The following is a 17,126-nucleotide window of genomic DNA, read 5'->3' as shown; positions in this document are numbered from 1 at the left end:
ATCTTCAGGGCACCAAAGATCTTGGTTTATTCTATCAGAAAAATCAAGAGAGAACCATGGTGGGGTATAGCGATGCTGGATACTTGTCAGATCCCCATGATGCCAGATCGCAGACTGGTTTTGTCTTCTTACATGGAGGTACGGCCTTCTCTTGGAAGTCAACAAAGCAAACCTTAGTGGCAACATCCACCAATCATTCTAAGATAATTGCTTTGTTCGAAGCAACACGAGAATGTGTATGGCTTCGCAGAATGATGAACTTTGTCCAAAGTTCAAGTGGGATTGGTTCGTTAAAATCACCCACCATTATCTATGAAGATAATGCTGCTTGTATTGCTCAAATGCAAACGGGTTATATTAAGAGCAATATTACGAAGCATATTTCTCCTAAATTATTTTATCCCCATGATCTGCAAGAAAAGGGGGAGATAAGTATTTTGCAAACGAAGTCATGCGACAATCTCGCTGATCTGTTTACTAAGTCCTTACCAAGTTCTCTGTTTCATAAATATGTAACTGGAATTGGTATGCGACGACTTCGAGACTTGCAAAATTCAGGGGGAGAAATCTCCTAAGATATAACCTGTTAAGATCATAAGATCATTAATATTGCACTTTTTTCCTTTATGAGTTTTTCCAAATGGTTTCTCATGTAAGGTTCTAAATGAGGCAATATCAATACAAGCATGGACGATATATGTCGTTTTCTCCTTATTTTCCCACTGGGCTTTAGAAGGAGTTTTTCATGGCATATTGTATATTTCTCCTCAGTTTTTCCCGCAGGGTTTATGGAGGAGATGATTCCAAAGGATGATCAGTCACAAGGACAAGCAAGAATTAGGGGGAGTGTTAGGAATTAATTATTAAAGATAATCCTTGTTGTAAATAACAGCATGCACGGGATCCTCTCGAGGAAACCGCCGCCTCGTTCATGCGGGAACCTCTTCAGGCAACCGTCGCATCTGTTCCTCGCATCCCCTCGAACAGGCGCATCTTCTCATAAGCGTCGGTTCCCCTTGTATAAATATGTGATCATCAATGGAATAAGTGACTTCGATCAAATTATTCTTTTACAATATATAGCCTGCATGCCGTATGACGTAGGTGAGTCGATCCCAACTAGAGGTGGATTAAGGTAGCAACTGTATCCGGCCTGTACCCTGTATCGGATAAAAATCGCAACCGTATATCTTGGCGGTAGGCAATACATTAGGACTCTTCTTTCTTTTTTGAACCGCTTTAGGACTCTTCTTATTCGAGTAAGACTGCTCGTACTAAACCCTGGAATTTTTATATTAGAGCATCTACACCGGATACGCCAAACCCGGACCTTAAACACCCGAGGACGCGCTCGGACAGTGACACATTAGTTGGCTATAGAGATGTACTCCCTCCGTTCCCAAATATTTGTCTTTCTAGCCATCTTAAATGGACTATAACATACGGATGTATGTAGACATGTTTTAAATTGTAGATCACTTATTTTGCTCCGTATGTAGTCATTTATTGAAATCTCTAGAAAGACAATTATTTAGGAACGGAGGAAGTATTATCCTATTCTCGAGCGATCAATTTGAGCATAAATCAAACCTCGAGCTATCACCCTTATAGCAGAAGTTCTTTCTTTTTTGCAATTTTTTAATCTATTCATCTTCAATCATGACAGGATAACGAAAAATAGAAATAATAAAAATTATATCGAGATCCATAGACCACCTAACAACGAATACAAGCATTGAAGCAAGCCGAAGGTGCGCGCCACTGTCATCGCCCCTCCCTCGCCGAAGCCGGGTACACCTTGTTGTAGTACCTAGTCGGGAAGTCGTCTAAGGCCCCATAGGACCAGCACACCAGAACAACAACCGTCGCCGATGAAGAGAAGTGTAGATCCGAAAGAATATCCAACCTGAAGACACAGGAATGTAGACTCTACACGCCCACCGACAACGCTAAACACACCACCAGGACATGGGCTAGGCAGGGAGAACCTTATTCCAACTTCAAGAAGCCGTCACTGTCTCGCCTTTTTGAGCAGGACACAAACCGTAACAAAACTCAAAGAAACGTCTAGAAACGAAGCCCTCCCTCCAGCAAAGGCCGGGATACACCACGCCCCAATGGCCCTAAAGGCCACCGGAGGTGAGGCTGGCCGGCGGCAGCGGCAGAGGAACCCTAACTATTCTTGGGACATAAGAAACGAAGAAAGAGCTTACAAGCGCTCACGGCCGTTTTCTCATCTAACTTTTCTTAAAAGCACGAAGTTCGAACCAAGATATCCACGGTGCTGCCTAATTCTAGATAGAAGGCCAGATCATGGATTTTCACGCGAAAGAGAATGGGTAATGTTTATACCCGTCCGACTGGCTGAAACTTCGTCCGGTCGTGCGTGGGCCGCGTAATTTGTTTTGACCATGTGTCTCGCACCCTCGCACGCTAGCCCATGCATCTAGTTGATTTTTTTCCAACACAACCTTATCTCTTCGCCAATCATATATCCCCGTCTGTTCATTCTTCTTCCTTGAAACAACCAATTTTTTAGATCACCTGAAGTAGTGCTGCCAACAACGAAGCGCAGCCGTGGTGAGCGTCATCGGTGACGCGGCCACCAATCTCCATGAACCTAGCGTTGTTGCTATAGACAACCTGCCGCCGCTTGCTGTGACAAGCCATTGCCGCACACCGCCATGTTGCAACCGTTGACAGAAAAGCTTCAGCCGCCTAAACAGAAAGTTCAACCTTTACTACCCATCGGGGAAAGCTACAACCAGTGACACATAATGGTACAAGCTTAGATGAAAAGGTTTCAACCAATCGACAGAGAAAACTTTTAACTAGGCGTTGCTCCAAAACAAAAATAGATGCATTCGTTTACAGAAAAGCTTCGACCATAGATGGAAGAAGCTCCAACCGATGACAGAGAAAGCTTCAACCAGATACTGCGCAACAAGAAAAGTTGTAACCTTGACACACAAGCTTCAATAGTATATGGGAAAAGCTTCAACCGACAACCAGAGAGTTCATTTGCTGGGACCGACGTTTGGCCATGGTGTCGGAGCTGCGACGGCGTGCCCCGTGCTGCAACCACGAGCAGCGGGTGGGGCTGCAATGGCGAGTTCTGCCCTGATTTTTTGCTGGATCCGGGGTAGTGCGATTTGTTGCATGGGGGCGCACCAGCGGGTACCAGTGGCGCAACCGACGAGCAGCGAGGAGCCGGCGGTGCTTTGAGGTCATGCATCCATAGCAGGGATCGATGGTGTTCGGGACAGAGAAGGAAGAGCGCTACTACTAAGACCAATAGCAATAGCGCTGATTGTAGAACAACGCTACTACTATAACTAGCCTGCCGACAACGGTGTGACAGTTATAGTAGTAGCGCTTTTTACCTGAGCCACGCTACTGCTACTTATATAGTAGTAGCGTGCTTTTATACACCGCGCTACTGGTAGGTACCAGTAGCGCTTTGTTTTGACCAACGCTACTGGTAAGCTTCTGTGTATAAGGTTTTCCCTAGTAGTGCTAATTTATTTCATGCAAGCTTGCCACTAATTTAGTTCATGGAACTATAGACATGCATAAAAACAATAGTGGACAAGCAACAAATATGTAAAGAAAAAAAAGTTACAATACATACATGTGTTCATGCAACCATGCATGAATGGATCTATCTATCCTCCTTAAAAAAATGATTCAATTAATTTAATGGATCTCAAAATGTTTTATCGGTTTACATTGGGTATCAAAAAATGATCCATCACAAAATTTAGTGCACAACCTTTTTTTGTCGAAGCAACATGGGTGCACCAAGCGGGCGGGCTTGTTTTCTATTTGGGCCTGCTTTTTCTCACAATCGTCATCAGCCCATGGCCCAATAATGTTTTTTTGTTTGACCCTAAACTCTGCACTGCACTTTGTTAACTGAAGAACGAACTAGCTGCAAGTGTATGCAACAGAGGGGGCGGACTTCATGAATTGTTGCATTTTATTCATCAGGGGGAGCAAATAATCCATGGACTAACTAGAACTGTAACTGAGAATATCATTACAAGAATTCAGGCAAGTTTTGCTTCACACAAATTCAACTAGCAAATGATCCATGGACTAACTGAAACTACTAGCTAGACACACTAACTGAAACTAGGGACCCCTGAAACTAGCTTGACACAGTAACTGAAACTCTAGCAATTTCTAGCGATTGAGTTCATCAAGTAAAAGAAACCCATAGCAATGACACAACAATAAAATGCTCCCGCCATCATATTTGCTTGCTGCTTCAAATCGGTCGGCTGCTTTAGTTGTTTGCCCATTTTCTTCGATTCACACTTCAGTTCAGCACTGTCCATCATTGGATCGGCTCTGTCCGCCAAATGGGGGGCGTGTTCCACAGCAAGAAGCCCCGCAAAATTGAGCTCTTGGGTTGATGCCTCCAATTTCAACCTCTCAAAGTACTCATCGAGCCACTCGAAATGCGCACATTTCTTCAGAACCTAAAAAACGGGGGTCGACAACGCATGAAACCTAGATCCACCGCCCAAATTCGACGAAAAAAGAAAGAAATCGGGAGAAATTAGACCATACGATTGGTGAAGTACACAGAGCTAACCTGCCCCGACTGTGGCCTGCTCAAGCATTTCACAAACTCGCTCTCACGATTGCCACTTTATTCCTTCACACAAGTCAAACGCTTCAGAGGCTCCATGGGCGGGCAATCGGGGCATCTTGTCAACGGCCCTGGACCGTACTGTGGCCATGATTGGTGGCAGGCCGAAGTCGAGCTAGACATCACTCGTCGGCGGCGCGCTTCGTTATTGGAGAAGACAAAGAACAAGGTGGGGGAAAGGAAAGGGGAAGGGCAAGCAATGGGGGCTGGCTCGGGCTCGTGGCTGGCTCGGGTCGGGGCACGCTGATAAGCACGGGCTTGCTTATGTGGATAAGTTGTGGGTCCCGCACACATGTGAGAAGTGGTGGGTCCCACATTGATGTGGATAACTGGTGGGTCCCGCGTGTCATAACTTAAATCGCTAACCCCTTGTGTCTTGCATTTCATGGTTAAACAGGGCCATGTCTCATGTGAGCTATAGTTGGCTTCAAAGACGTCGCACGAGAGCTATTTTCGTCAACTACGTCGTACTCCTTCCAATTCACCTTAAAGATGTCGCATAGGAGCTATTGACCCGATGATAAAGGGCTGTATTCTGTCAAACAAGCCTATGAATTGCAGGTGGTGACTAATGCAATGGAGGTGGCAATCGACGCAGGACAAAGTATTGATTCCCAAGGTAATCTGAATATATGTGAAAACACTTTTTGGAAGAGGATTTGGAAGATGCCATGCCAACGCAGGATCTGCATGTTCGTAGGTTTGCACATAATTCTCTTGCTGTTCGGGCGAATCTAGTGAGGAGAGGGGTCCCCATTGATGATGATCAATGCTTGCTATGCTCGAGTGCGAGAGAAGATGGTGCACATCTGTTTATGCATTGCAGCAAGGTTAAGGAGCCATGGCAGTTCCTGGGACTCGAGGATGTCAGATGTTCAGTTCAGTGTTGTACAACAGTACAGCAAACAATGGATATCCTATGGCTAATCCCACAGAAAAAGAGGCTGGAGCTGTTTTATGCATGGTGGCATTGGTGAATAACAGAAACGAGGTCCGTCAGGGACACAAGTCGGCAAGCGCGCATAATTCTTTTTTTGACAAAAGGTGGATTTTACTGACTCAAAATGAAGCATCAAGAGGATATAAACACATTGAGCGCACCCCGGCCTCTGCATAGCTAAGATGCATACAGCCAACACTAACACACGCACACAAAAATCACGCTAGCAAATAGCAAAACCATATAAGACCAAAGCTATGCGTAGGCGAGAAAAAAAAGATCAGATCCACGTTCGGCAAACTACAATAATGACCATATCTGCACCAACTACCTCATGACACCATCGGACGACGAGGTTCTTCAACAGTAACGCCTTCAAGAAGGGGGCGACACTCAAGCGCCGTCGTCACCGGATCCAACCAGTTAAGGCAAGAATCTAGGTTTTCACCTTGAAGAAGCAATCTGAGCATATCCGAGCAATGCCTCCATCAAGGTAACGATGTATAAACATTGACATTGCCAGGTGTGACCAACTTGAGGCAGACCTAGGCTTTGACCCCGGAGCTTTAGACTGGGTGCTTGAGTAGCACCACAACCGACATCATTCATGTGTTGTCGCCACCACTTTTCCGTGATCCCAGTAGGTATATGCGACGTGCATCCGCTATCACTGCACAACCATTCCTCTGCATCAAGCCATCATCCATCTTTGCATCTCATCTCCGAAATCAACCACCGATCTAGAGGGAGAAACCGCCCAAGATCTTTCGATGGCCACCACATGGGGACAGCTGCCGCGGGCCGAACTTTCGAAGGCCACGCATCTGGCCAAGCCGTCAGCGGCGCAAGGTCTGCCTTCCCGTGCCTAGCCGCCGCGCAACAATCGGACGCCGCAACGAGGTCAACCACCACGAGCGCAGAACCTCTGTGTTGCATCCAGATTTTCATGGCAGCACTGCTAGTGGATCTGAGTCCTGAGGCACCGCCACCGACCACTTTTGGCCTGAGATCTGACCGCAACGACCGTGAGCAGGGACAAGGAAAATCCACCGTCAGATGGTCGTGCCATGCCCAGATTGCCGGCCAGCCGGCAAGCGCGCAGAATATAGGATACCGAGCTACTGTTGACAATGCTGAATATATGGAGATTACGTGTCAGAACAAGGAGAGTGCGCAGAAAGAAGCAGCAGTATGGCGCGCGACGCAACCCAGTACGCTAAAATTTAACACTGACGACACATTTGTTCCAGGCCAAGATCATGCGGCTTGGGGTGTGGTAGTTCGGGAAAATGTTGGGGATGTGGTGGCCTGCAAAGCTGGCCGGATGGCTCATGTCCCTGATGCATTCACGATTGAGCTTCAGGCTATGAGTCAAGCGGTTGACTTAGCTGCTCAGTTAGGGGCCATCAGAATCGTCATTGAGACTGACTCCATGCTCCTAGCCCATGCTGTGAATAGATGTGAACCGGACTTCTCCAGGAATGCTATGCCGCTGGAGGATTTGAAGATGCAGATGAAGCTTTGGTTTTCTAGCTGCACTGTCCAATTCTGTAGAAGAGAAGCAAACTCTGCTGCACGTACTATTGCTACACTTCCCTATGCATGTAATGTTGATGAAGCCCTCCTATGGGAGGATAATGTACCAGCCGAGGCTGCCATCATTGTAATGGGCAAAATGCGCAACATGTCTTTGTAATAAAGCTTTGCTTTAACCCTAAAAAAAATATGGCGTCAATAAGTCAAAGGCATACATTCATTTCAAAAAGGGTGTAAACAATGTTTTCCCATTATTGATAGTATCCTTGTTACCATAATAATGCTCACGTTCAGAAAAACAAGATCATCATCAATACATGAGCTAGTCTTAGAAACATGACTAGGATCATATTTGATGTTTATGTTTTCACACATGCAATTGAGTTTTTTCTCTAAATCTCATATTCAAGAACCAATGCAATTATAGGACAGAAAAGGTGGAGCTCTCCTGTCGGTACATTGGTCCATCTATATTCTTGGATGTTCAGCGTGGCGGTGTCGGCTGCTTGTTTAGGGTCCGTGATAGAACGATGGCTGATGGGCCAAAATGAGAGGGGATAGAGAAAGGTTCAGAACATCATTCACAACGAGTCCAATTTATAGCAGAAAGTAGGGAGCCCTAAACAAGGAGAGAGTGGGAGAGTGAACATTGTGCACATATGTAACTTTTTGGTATATATATACATGTTTGGCTCAATACTAAGCCGAAGAATGTGGCCGAGTATTTTTTTCTTTTCTTTCGATGACTGAGATATTTTTCTTTTTTGAAATGGATGCATAAGTTTTGCCTCATCTATTAATTAAGGAGTATAGAATTTGTTCACACCACCCCAAAGACAAAAGGGTCGTTACTCTCCCGGCATTATATTTCCCTTTTTTTTTGCACCCGCAATAACCCAAAGTCTAGCATCCCTTTTGATGATGCCGAAGATGACCGGTGCCGGCTTCTACAAAGATCCAAAATGACCAACAAAAAGAAAGGAGAATTAACCACCGCGACTAGATATAGTTAGTGGTACATATACATCGAGAACAAATGCTTTAAGTGCTAATTGTCATAAGAAAAACCATACCAGATCTACGAGAATAAAGACAAGAGAAGGAACAAAAAATGAATCATCTAGATTATGTAGCAATTACGGTGTCAATTAGTCAAAAAATCATACATTCATTTTAGAAAAAGTCCAAACATCCATCATGTGTGTGTGTCACTAAACTCCAAAGAGAACAATATACTCAGGACCGTGGGGGAGGCTTATTGAAAATCTCGAGGATAACCGATGGGCAGCTTGTTACAAGGTTCCTGAATCCATCTGTTTCTTTGATAGCTTGGCGCACACCCCTTGAAGACAAAAAGGCAAGGCAAGCCTTTTTCAGGTGCACGCAGTGGTGTTGCTCCGCTAAAGCAAGGGTGGATGCAACGGTTTGCACCTTGATGTTTCGACACAGCTGCCCTTCGCACATAGCCGTTAACCTCTCTATTCCATATCGATCCGCGGCAACAAGTAGGTGCTGCATCTGCGTGTGTCTATTATCCTCATGCCGGTCATCCGGCAGAGAATCGGTGTAGATGAAGTGAAGAAGTGCCTCGAAGATGGATGGCTCCATGTCATCGATCTTGATGCTCTCCGCCAGAGTCTCATTCATCTTACCAAAGAGCTCGGCCTTAAAGACCGGGGACCTCGCCGCGAGCACGCATCTATGCGCGAGGAACGACTGGCCCCCGACGGTGAAGGTCACGTCGGCGCCTTGCCCGCCCTTCAACATGTCTAGAAAATGTATGTGCAGGTTCGACTGCGGGAGCGGGACTAGGACTGTGTGCACATCTTCCGTCGTCTGGTGTCCTTTCATGACAGTGAGAACACATCTGACGGTGATGGAGCCTCCGTTGTGGGCCATGAGCTGTCGCAGGTTGGACTTCTCCACAAAGGCGCTGAAGCCACATGAGCTGCCAAGACATTCAAAGGTATTTTGTATGCTCCGATGGCTAGCAGTGTGTTTGGATGGCATCCCATGCTCGTCCAGCAGGCTCAAGGTGTAGGTTGTCTTCACCCCTGTCTCCGGCAGTCGCCCTTTACGCAAACCCAGCGTGACCGACATGTAGGCAGACTTGTGCTCCTCCTTCCACCCGTCCGGGTATATCTTGAGTTCCCACTCGTAGCCGCCGACGGTGAACGTGCTCGACCTGAGGAACACGCCGATACCCACGCCGTCGAGCAACGAGAAATCGGTCACCTCGAAGTTGTGCGTAGCTGTGGCGCTCTCCGTCGAGCTTCTCGACCATGTCTCGGCCGGAGGGCTGCCCTCTCTTTTGTACCGCTGCTTAACCGAGGCACAAAGCAGGTTTCCCATGGGATGGTCGACCAACGGAGGAAGAAGATGCGTAAAACAGGGCTCGATCGCGTTGGTCTTTCAAAAGTCCGGCAGCTGGAAGGGATACGTTTATTGATATATACCCATGCATGGCGGGTTCCGTACGTGAGACGATTCCCAGAGACGGGGTACATTACAGATTATAAGGTATAAGAACTACATGCACACGTATAAAAATCCCGCACGTATAGGAGTATATCTCTAAGAGATGTCGCGGTGCGTAACGCTTTACGACTCCTATTCGATCGCTCCAAAAAGTTAGACGCGTCGCTCGTTAAATCTGTGGATAATATGTAATACTGCGTGGTTTGTTTTGATCGTTGCGTCTCGCATCCCGGCACGCTGAATACAGGCTAGGCCCATGCATCTAGGTGTAATACTCAATTTCTTCTTCCTCGCAGCAACCCAATTTCTTTCAGCTCACCTGAACTAGTGCTGCCACCAGCGAAGCGTGGGCGTGGTGAGCGTCTTCGGTGACGCGGCCACCGATCTCCATGAACCCAGCGTTGATGCTATAGACCAACCGCTGCGACCTGCTGCTAGGGGCAAGCCACCGCAGCACGCCGCCGTGTTGCAACCGCTGACAAAAAAGCTTCAACCCTAGGTGGAAAAGGTTCAACCGGTTATACAGAAAACTTCAACCGCCGCTGCCCATCGAGGAAAGCTACAACCAGCGACACAGAATGCTACAACCAAAAAAGGTTTCAACCAGGCAACAAAAAAAGTTTTTAACCAGGCGCTGCTCCAAAAACGGAAAAAGCTGCAACCGTTTACAGAAAAGCTTTGACCGTAGATGGAAATAGCTCCAACCAGCGATAGAGAAAGCTTCAACCAGATATTGTGCAACCGAAAAAGTTGCAACCGTTGACAGAGAAGCTTTAATCGTATATGAAAAAAGTTTCAACCGGCGACCAGAGAGTTGATTTGCTGGGGACCGGTGTTAGGTGACGGTGGCGAGCTATGATGGCGTGCCCCGTACTACAACCACGAGCAGCGGATGGAGCTGCGACGACGTGCCCCGTGTTGCAACCACGAGCGGCAGGTGGAGCTGCAACAACGAGTTTTGCCCGAATTTTTGCTAGATCCAGGGCACTGTGATTTGCTGCATGGGGGTGCACCAGCGGGCACCAGTGGCGCAACCGGCGAGCGACGACGATGAGCGACGTGCCGGGGGGAGCCGGCGGTGCTTCGAGGTCACCCATCCATAGCAGGGATCAATAGCGTTCGGGGCAAAGAAGGAAGACATGGAAAGAGAGGAAGATGACGCTAAAGATCAGACGTTAGCGTTTTCCAGATCGGGCGGCTAGCAGCCGATTGGCCGAAAGTTTGGGCCGGCCAGCCGGCGCCTATCACTCGCCAATGTCGATGTCAGCGAACGAGCCAGCCATTACAGAGTGTGTGAGAGGAGACAACGCCATCGCATAGGGTTCTGTGGGCAGCACAACAACGTCTAGCTAGTTATGAAAAAATAGACTAGAAGTTTAGCACTAATTAAAACTAGTTCAAAGTCGTAAGAAGAAAACTTGCCCTAAATCAAAATTGATAACTACGTAGTATATCACTCCAACCTCCTTGATGGATGCATGCATGCTGAGTTGTGCTCGGAATCAAACGGATGAACGAAAATTTACAGGAGCTAGCAGACGAGGTGGGTCATTCAAATCATATATCGGAGTTGAGCCATGCAGATTCTTGGAACTCTTGGAGATTCCTCTCAAGGAAAGCGAGCCCGCAGATCCAGGAGACCCGAGAGATTAGGGCAAGATTCACATGTGGACGTGTTAATCGCCTTAGCGCCAAGATTCACTTGTCAGATCCATTAACACTAGTAGAAAAAGGATCAAATGTGAGACACATTAGTCCTGGTTTGTAACAGAACCGGCACTAATGTGTCCATTAGTGCCGGTTCCAACGGCTAGCCGGGAGGAGCTCTTTAGTACCGGTTCGTGGCAAACCTTTAGCACCGGTTCGTGCCACGAACCGGTACTAATGAGAGTGGTGGCAGGATGTTGTCAGAGTGGGGCCCTTCTAGCACCTTTAGTACCGGTTCGTGGCACGAACCGGTACTAAAGGTCGTCCTATATAAATCCTTCATCCACCCGCACTCTGTTCTTCCCCCTTTCCCCTCTCCCTCTCTTTTGTTCTTCCCTTCTTCCTCTCGAGTTCATCACAAAATTTGCCCCAAATTTGTCAAGATTTGCAGGCCCTCATTCATTCAAATGATCACCAAGGTTAGCAACTTTGTCCTTTCATCTCTCATTGCTAGATTAGCTCTTGCATTGGTTTATATAGTGATTAATTGTGGGTTTTAGTAATTTGGGAGGAATTATATGTGGTAGTATTTGATTTATATGCAATTTGAGGTCAAAATAACACTTAGTTCGCATATGTAGGTGTGGTTTACTTAGTGCCTTCTAAATCTCCGTCGTAACCACCGTCGATCGCCCGCACCGTCCCGTCGCCGGCACCACCTTGTGGTGAGCCTCTTGTTCATGAAATTTTATATAAAAAAAATGATGTTTGTGTGATTTGGATATATAGTCACTCGTATAATAATTATCTTACTCGTACGTTGTTTGTTATACATAGTGCCATGGTTTTGATATCCGTCCCCGTCGGCCCTCGTCCTTGTTATGATTCGGATGTGGTATATTCTCTTTTAAAACTATTTATTGCATTTCGTGTTTATGACAAATAATTATGCCCATCAAGTTGACATAGATATTTTTATCTAGGAGGTATGTGAACCGGAAATTCCAACCAACCCTATTGTCGAGAAGTTAAATTTAGTTGAAAGAGAAAACGAGTACTTGAAAGAAAAATTGAAAATAATTGAGGGGAGAAGATGGAATTGGAGTTGCATGTTGCCGATGTCGTCGATGATCACAAGATCAAGATGGAGAAAATGCGCTTGAAGATTAGAAAGATTAGAAAATATGCCATCGATAGTGAGGCTTGGTATCATTATGCTGTTGGATCAATTGTTACCTTAGTTGCGATCTTGATCGTATTTATTGTTGCATTTAAATGCTTTAGCTAGAGAGTTATTTGTTTGCTGCATTTAAGTGTTGTATGAACTTTATGTATGAACTTGTATTAATTTGGTCTATTCGGTATTGTGTAATGAAGATGAGCCGGCAATGGATGTACGATGACCGATGCTCTCCCCAGTTTGTTGAGGGCGTGCATACTTTTCTGCTTGCGGCTGAGGCAAACAAGCGGGCGGATGGTTTTATGCCTTGTCCATGTGCTGGCTATAAGAATGATCGCAATTACTCTACGTCAAGAACCATTCACGTCCACCTGTTTGAGTCCGGTTTCATGCCCCACTATAATGTTTGGACCAAGCACGGAGAAAGAGGGGTTATGATGGAAGACAATGAAGAAAAAGAGGACGACGACAGCTATCCTGGCCATGGGTTCCCTGAATACGATGATACAACAATGGGGGAAGAAGATGAGCCGGTAATGCGGGAAGAAGCTGAGCCGGCAATGCTGGAAGAAGCTAAAGAAGAGGCATCAGATGAGCCCGTTGATGATCTAGGTCGGGCCATTGCCGATGCAAAGAGAAACTGCGCGAGTGATTTGGAGAAGAAATTGCAGCGCATGTTAGAGGATCACAAAAAATTATTGTACCCGAATTGCGTAGGTGACAAGAAAAAGCTGGGCACCACACTGGAATTGCTGCAATGGAAGGCAGAGAATGATGTATCTGAGAAGGGATTTGGAAAGTTGCTGCTAATGATAAAGGATATGCTTCCAAAGGACAACGAATTGCCCGAGAGTACGTACGAAGCAAAGAAGGCTGTCTGCCCTCTAGGGTTAGAGGTGCAGAAGATACATGCATGCCCTAATGATTGCATCCTCTACCGCGGTGAGTACGAAGATTTGAACGCTTGCCCGGTATGTGGTGCATTGCGGTATAAGATCAGCCGCGATGAGCATGGTGATGTCGAGGGCGAGCGCCCCAGGAAGAAGATTCCTGCCAAGGTGATGTGGTATTCTCCTATAATACCACGGTTGAAACGTTTGTTCCAAAACAAAGAGCATGCCAGGGCGATGCGATGGCACAGAGAAGACCGTAAGAAAGACAGAAAGTTGAGAGTACCCGCTGATGGGTCGCAGTGGAGAAAAATCGAAAGAAAGTACGGGAAGGAGTTTGCAGATGACGCAAGGAGCGTATGGTTTGGTCTAAGCGCAGATGGCATTAATCCTTTTGAGGAGCAGAGCAGCAACCATAGCACCTGGCCTGTGACTCTATGTTTGTATAATCTTCCTCCTTGGTTGTGCATGAAGCGGAAGTTCATTATGATGCCAGTGCTCATCCAAGGCCCTAAACAACCCGGTAACGACATTGATGTGTACCTAAGGCCATTAGTTGAAGAACTCTTACAACTATGGAATGGAACAGGTGTACGTGCATGGGATGAGCACAAACAGGAAGAATTTGACCTAAAGGCATTGCTGTTCATGACCATCAATGATTGGCCTGCTCTCAGTAACCTTTCAGGACAGACAAACAAGGGATACCACGGATGCACGCACTGTTTGGATGATACCGACAGTATATATTTGAATAGTTGTAAGAAGAATGTGTACCTGGGACATCGTCGATTTCTTCTGAGCAGGCATCCCGTAAGAAAGAAAGGCAAGCATTTCAAAGGTGAGGCGGATCACCGGACGAAGCCTCGCCACCGTACTGGTGCTGATGTACATGATATGGTCAAGGATTTGAAGGTGATATTTGGAAAGGGTCCTAGCGGACAACCTGTTTCAAAGGACGCTGACAGACGCGCACCCATGTGGAAGAAGAAATCTATATTTTGGGACCTGCCATATTGGAAAGGCCTAGAGGTCCGCTCCGCAATCGACGTGATGCACATGACGAAGAATCTTTGCGTGACCCTGCTTGGCTTCTTGGGTGTGTATGGAAAGACAAAAGATACACCTGAGGCACGGGAGGACCAGCAACGTATGCACGGAGAAGACGACATACATCAGGGTCATGCAAGCTACGCTCTTACCAAAGAAGAGAAGGAAATCTTCTTTGAATGCCTGCTCAGTATTAAGGTACCGTCTGGCTTCTCGTCGAATATAAAGGGAATAATAAACATGGCAGAGAAAAAGTTTCAGAACCTAAAGTCTCATGACTGCCACGTGATTATGACGCAACTGCTTCCGGTTGCATTGAGGGGGCTTCTACCGGAAAACGTTCGATTAGCCATTGTGAAGCTATGTGCATTTCTCAATGCAATCTCTCAGAAGGTAATCGATCCAGAAATCATACCAAGGTTACAGAATAATTTGGTGCAATGTCTTGTCAGTTTCGAGTTGGTATTCCCACCATCCTTCTTCAACATCATGAAGCACGTCCTAGTTCACCTATGCAAAGAGATTAACGTTTAGGGTCCTGTATTTCTACACAATATGTTCCCCTTTGAGAGGTTCATGGGAGTCTTAAAGAAATATGTTCATAACCGTGCTAGGCCAGAAGGAAGCATCTCCAAGGGCCATCAAAATGAGGAGGTCATTGAGTTTTGTATTGACTTTATTCCTGACCTTAAGCCGATTGGTGTTCCTGAATCGCGGCATAAGGGCAGACTGGATGGAAAAGGCATGCTAGGAGGGGAACAAATAATATGTATGGACGGACATTCTCTCACTGAAGCACACTACACAGTTCTACAGAATTCTGCCTTGGTGGCTCCGTATATGGATGAACACAAGAATTTGCTACGCTCCAAACACCCGGAGTGGTCTGATGACTGGATTACACGTGAACAAACCAGGAGTTTCACCAGCTGGTTGCAGACACGTACCATGCATGACACCTTTATTGAAGATGACTTGTACTTGCTGTCCCAGTTACCATCTTCGAATATAATGACTTTCAAAGGGTATGAGATAAATGGTAATACATTTTACACGACCGCCCAAGATAAGAAGATCACCAACCAAAACAGTGGTGTCCGCTTTGATGCAGAAACCAAGACGGGAAAGGAAACATATTATCGTTATATACAGGACATATGGGAACTTGACTATCGACGTGGTTTAAAGGTCCCTTTGTTTCGGTGCAAATGGGTCAATATGACACGAGGCGGGGTAACGGAAGACCCGCAGTACGGAATGACAACAGTGGATCTCAACAATCTTGCGTATGCAGACGAACCATTCGTCCTAGCCAATGATGTGGCACAGGTTTTCTATGTGAAGGACATGTCTACCAAGCCAAGAAAAAGAAAAGATAAGGAAGCGAATGCATCGTACGATGAGCCAAAGCGGCACATAGTTCTTTCTGGGAAGAGAAACATCATGGGAGTGGATGACAAGACAGACAAGTCAGAAGATTATGAAAAATTTGATGAAATTGCTCCATTCATAGTGAATATTGACCCGAGCATCCCGTTAAATGATGAAGATTTTCCATGGTTACGGCGCAAAGGGACACACGCGAAGAAAAAGTTTCACACCCAAAGATCTGGGATGTGATCGGCTTCACTAGCTATCATCACTTTCTTCTGTGTTTCGCACCAAGAGGGGAATCTCTGTAATAGTTAGGGTAGTTATGTGTTTTGGCATTTGAAACGCGAAGAAATTTTATGTGCAAACAAATTCACACTAATTTCAAATAATTCAAAATTTAAACTATTCAAATTTGAAAACTACGGGCACTAACAGAAAAAATAGCAGAAAAGAAAGAAAAATTATAGCTGAAAAGAAAAAAACTATATAAAAAAACTACTCAAAAATAAACAGAAGAAAATAAATATAGCAGAAAAGAAAAAACTACTCAGAAATAAATAGAAGAAAAAATAAAGCAAAAAATAAATGTTTTTTTGCTATTTTTCAATCGTTTACAAAATGACCGTGAAATTGAAAATCACTACAAAATGAACTCTGAAAATGTTGAATTTTGGCAAACTAGATGAAAAACTACTCACAAATAAATAGAAGAAAATAGATATAATAGAAAAGAAAAAACTATACAAAAAACTACGCAAAAATAAATAGAAGAAAATAAAACAGAAAAGAAAAAAACTATAAAAAAATTGGGGCGCTGCCCTGTGGGCCTGATAGGCCACAGGTGTGTAATTACAGGCCTTAAAGGCCCAGCAGACTCACAGGGCAGCGCGCAGAGTTTAGTCCCACAAGCCTGCTAGCTATATAGAGGAGTTCGAAGTGGTAGCCGTGGCTGGGTTTATAAACCAGTGCGGCTGCTCTTCGCCCGGCGAGGTGGGACTAAACTTTGGGGTGGCAGCGCGACCCCTTTAGTACCGGGTCGTGGCACAAACCGGTACTAAAGGGGGGGGTCCTTTAGTACCGGTTTGTGCCACCACCCGGTACTAAAGGGGGTCGCTTCCCGCCGCTTGACCTGGCCAAAACAGGCCTTTAGTACCGGTTGGTGGCTCCAACCGGTACTAAAGGTGTCTTCTATATATACTCGACTTACGAAATTTTCATTCATCCTCTGTTTTCGTCGTCTCCGTCGCCGTCGTCGCCCCCGTCCCCGTCGCCGCCCTCGTCTCCGTCGCCGCCCCCGTCCCCGTCGCCGCCGTCGTCTCCGTCGCCGCCCCGGGCCCACCCCCTTCCCCGTCGCCGCCCTCGTCGCCGTCACCG

The 17,126-nt window shown here is 46.1% G+C and overlaps 1 pseudogene; it reads right to left on the bottom strand.

Moving 5' to 3' along the window:
- Nucleotides 1–8,369: 8,369 nt before the first annotated feature.
- LOC119368413 lies at nt 8,370–9,417 on the bottom strand (annotated as a pseudogene).
- Nucleotides 9,418–17,126: the final 7,709 nt, after the last annotated feature.

The sequence above is a fragment of the Triticum dicoccoides genome, chromosome 2B (genome assembly GCF_002162155.2).
Source record: "Triticum dicoccoides isolate Atlit2015 ecotype Zavitan chromosome 2B, WEW_v2.0, whole genome shotgun sequence".
Taxonomy (NCBI): domain Eukaryota; kingdom Viridiplantae; phylum Streptophyta; class Magnoliopsida; order Poales; family Poaceae; genus Triticum; species Triticum dicoccoides.
This window is presented reverse-complemented; position numbering and strand designations above follow the sequence as displayed.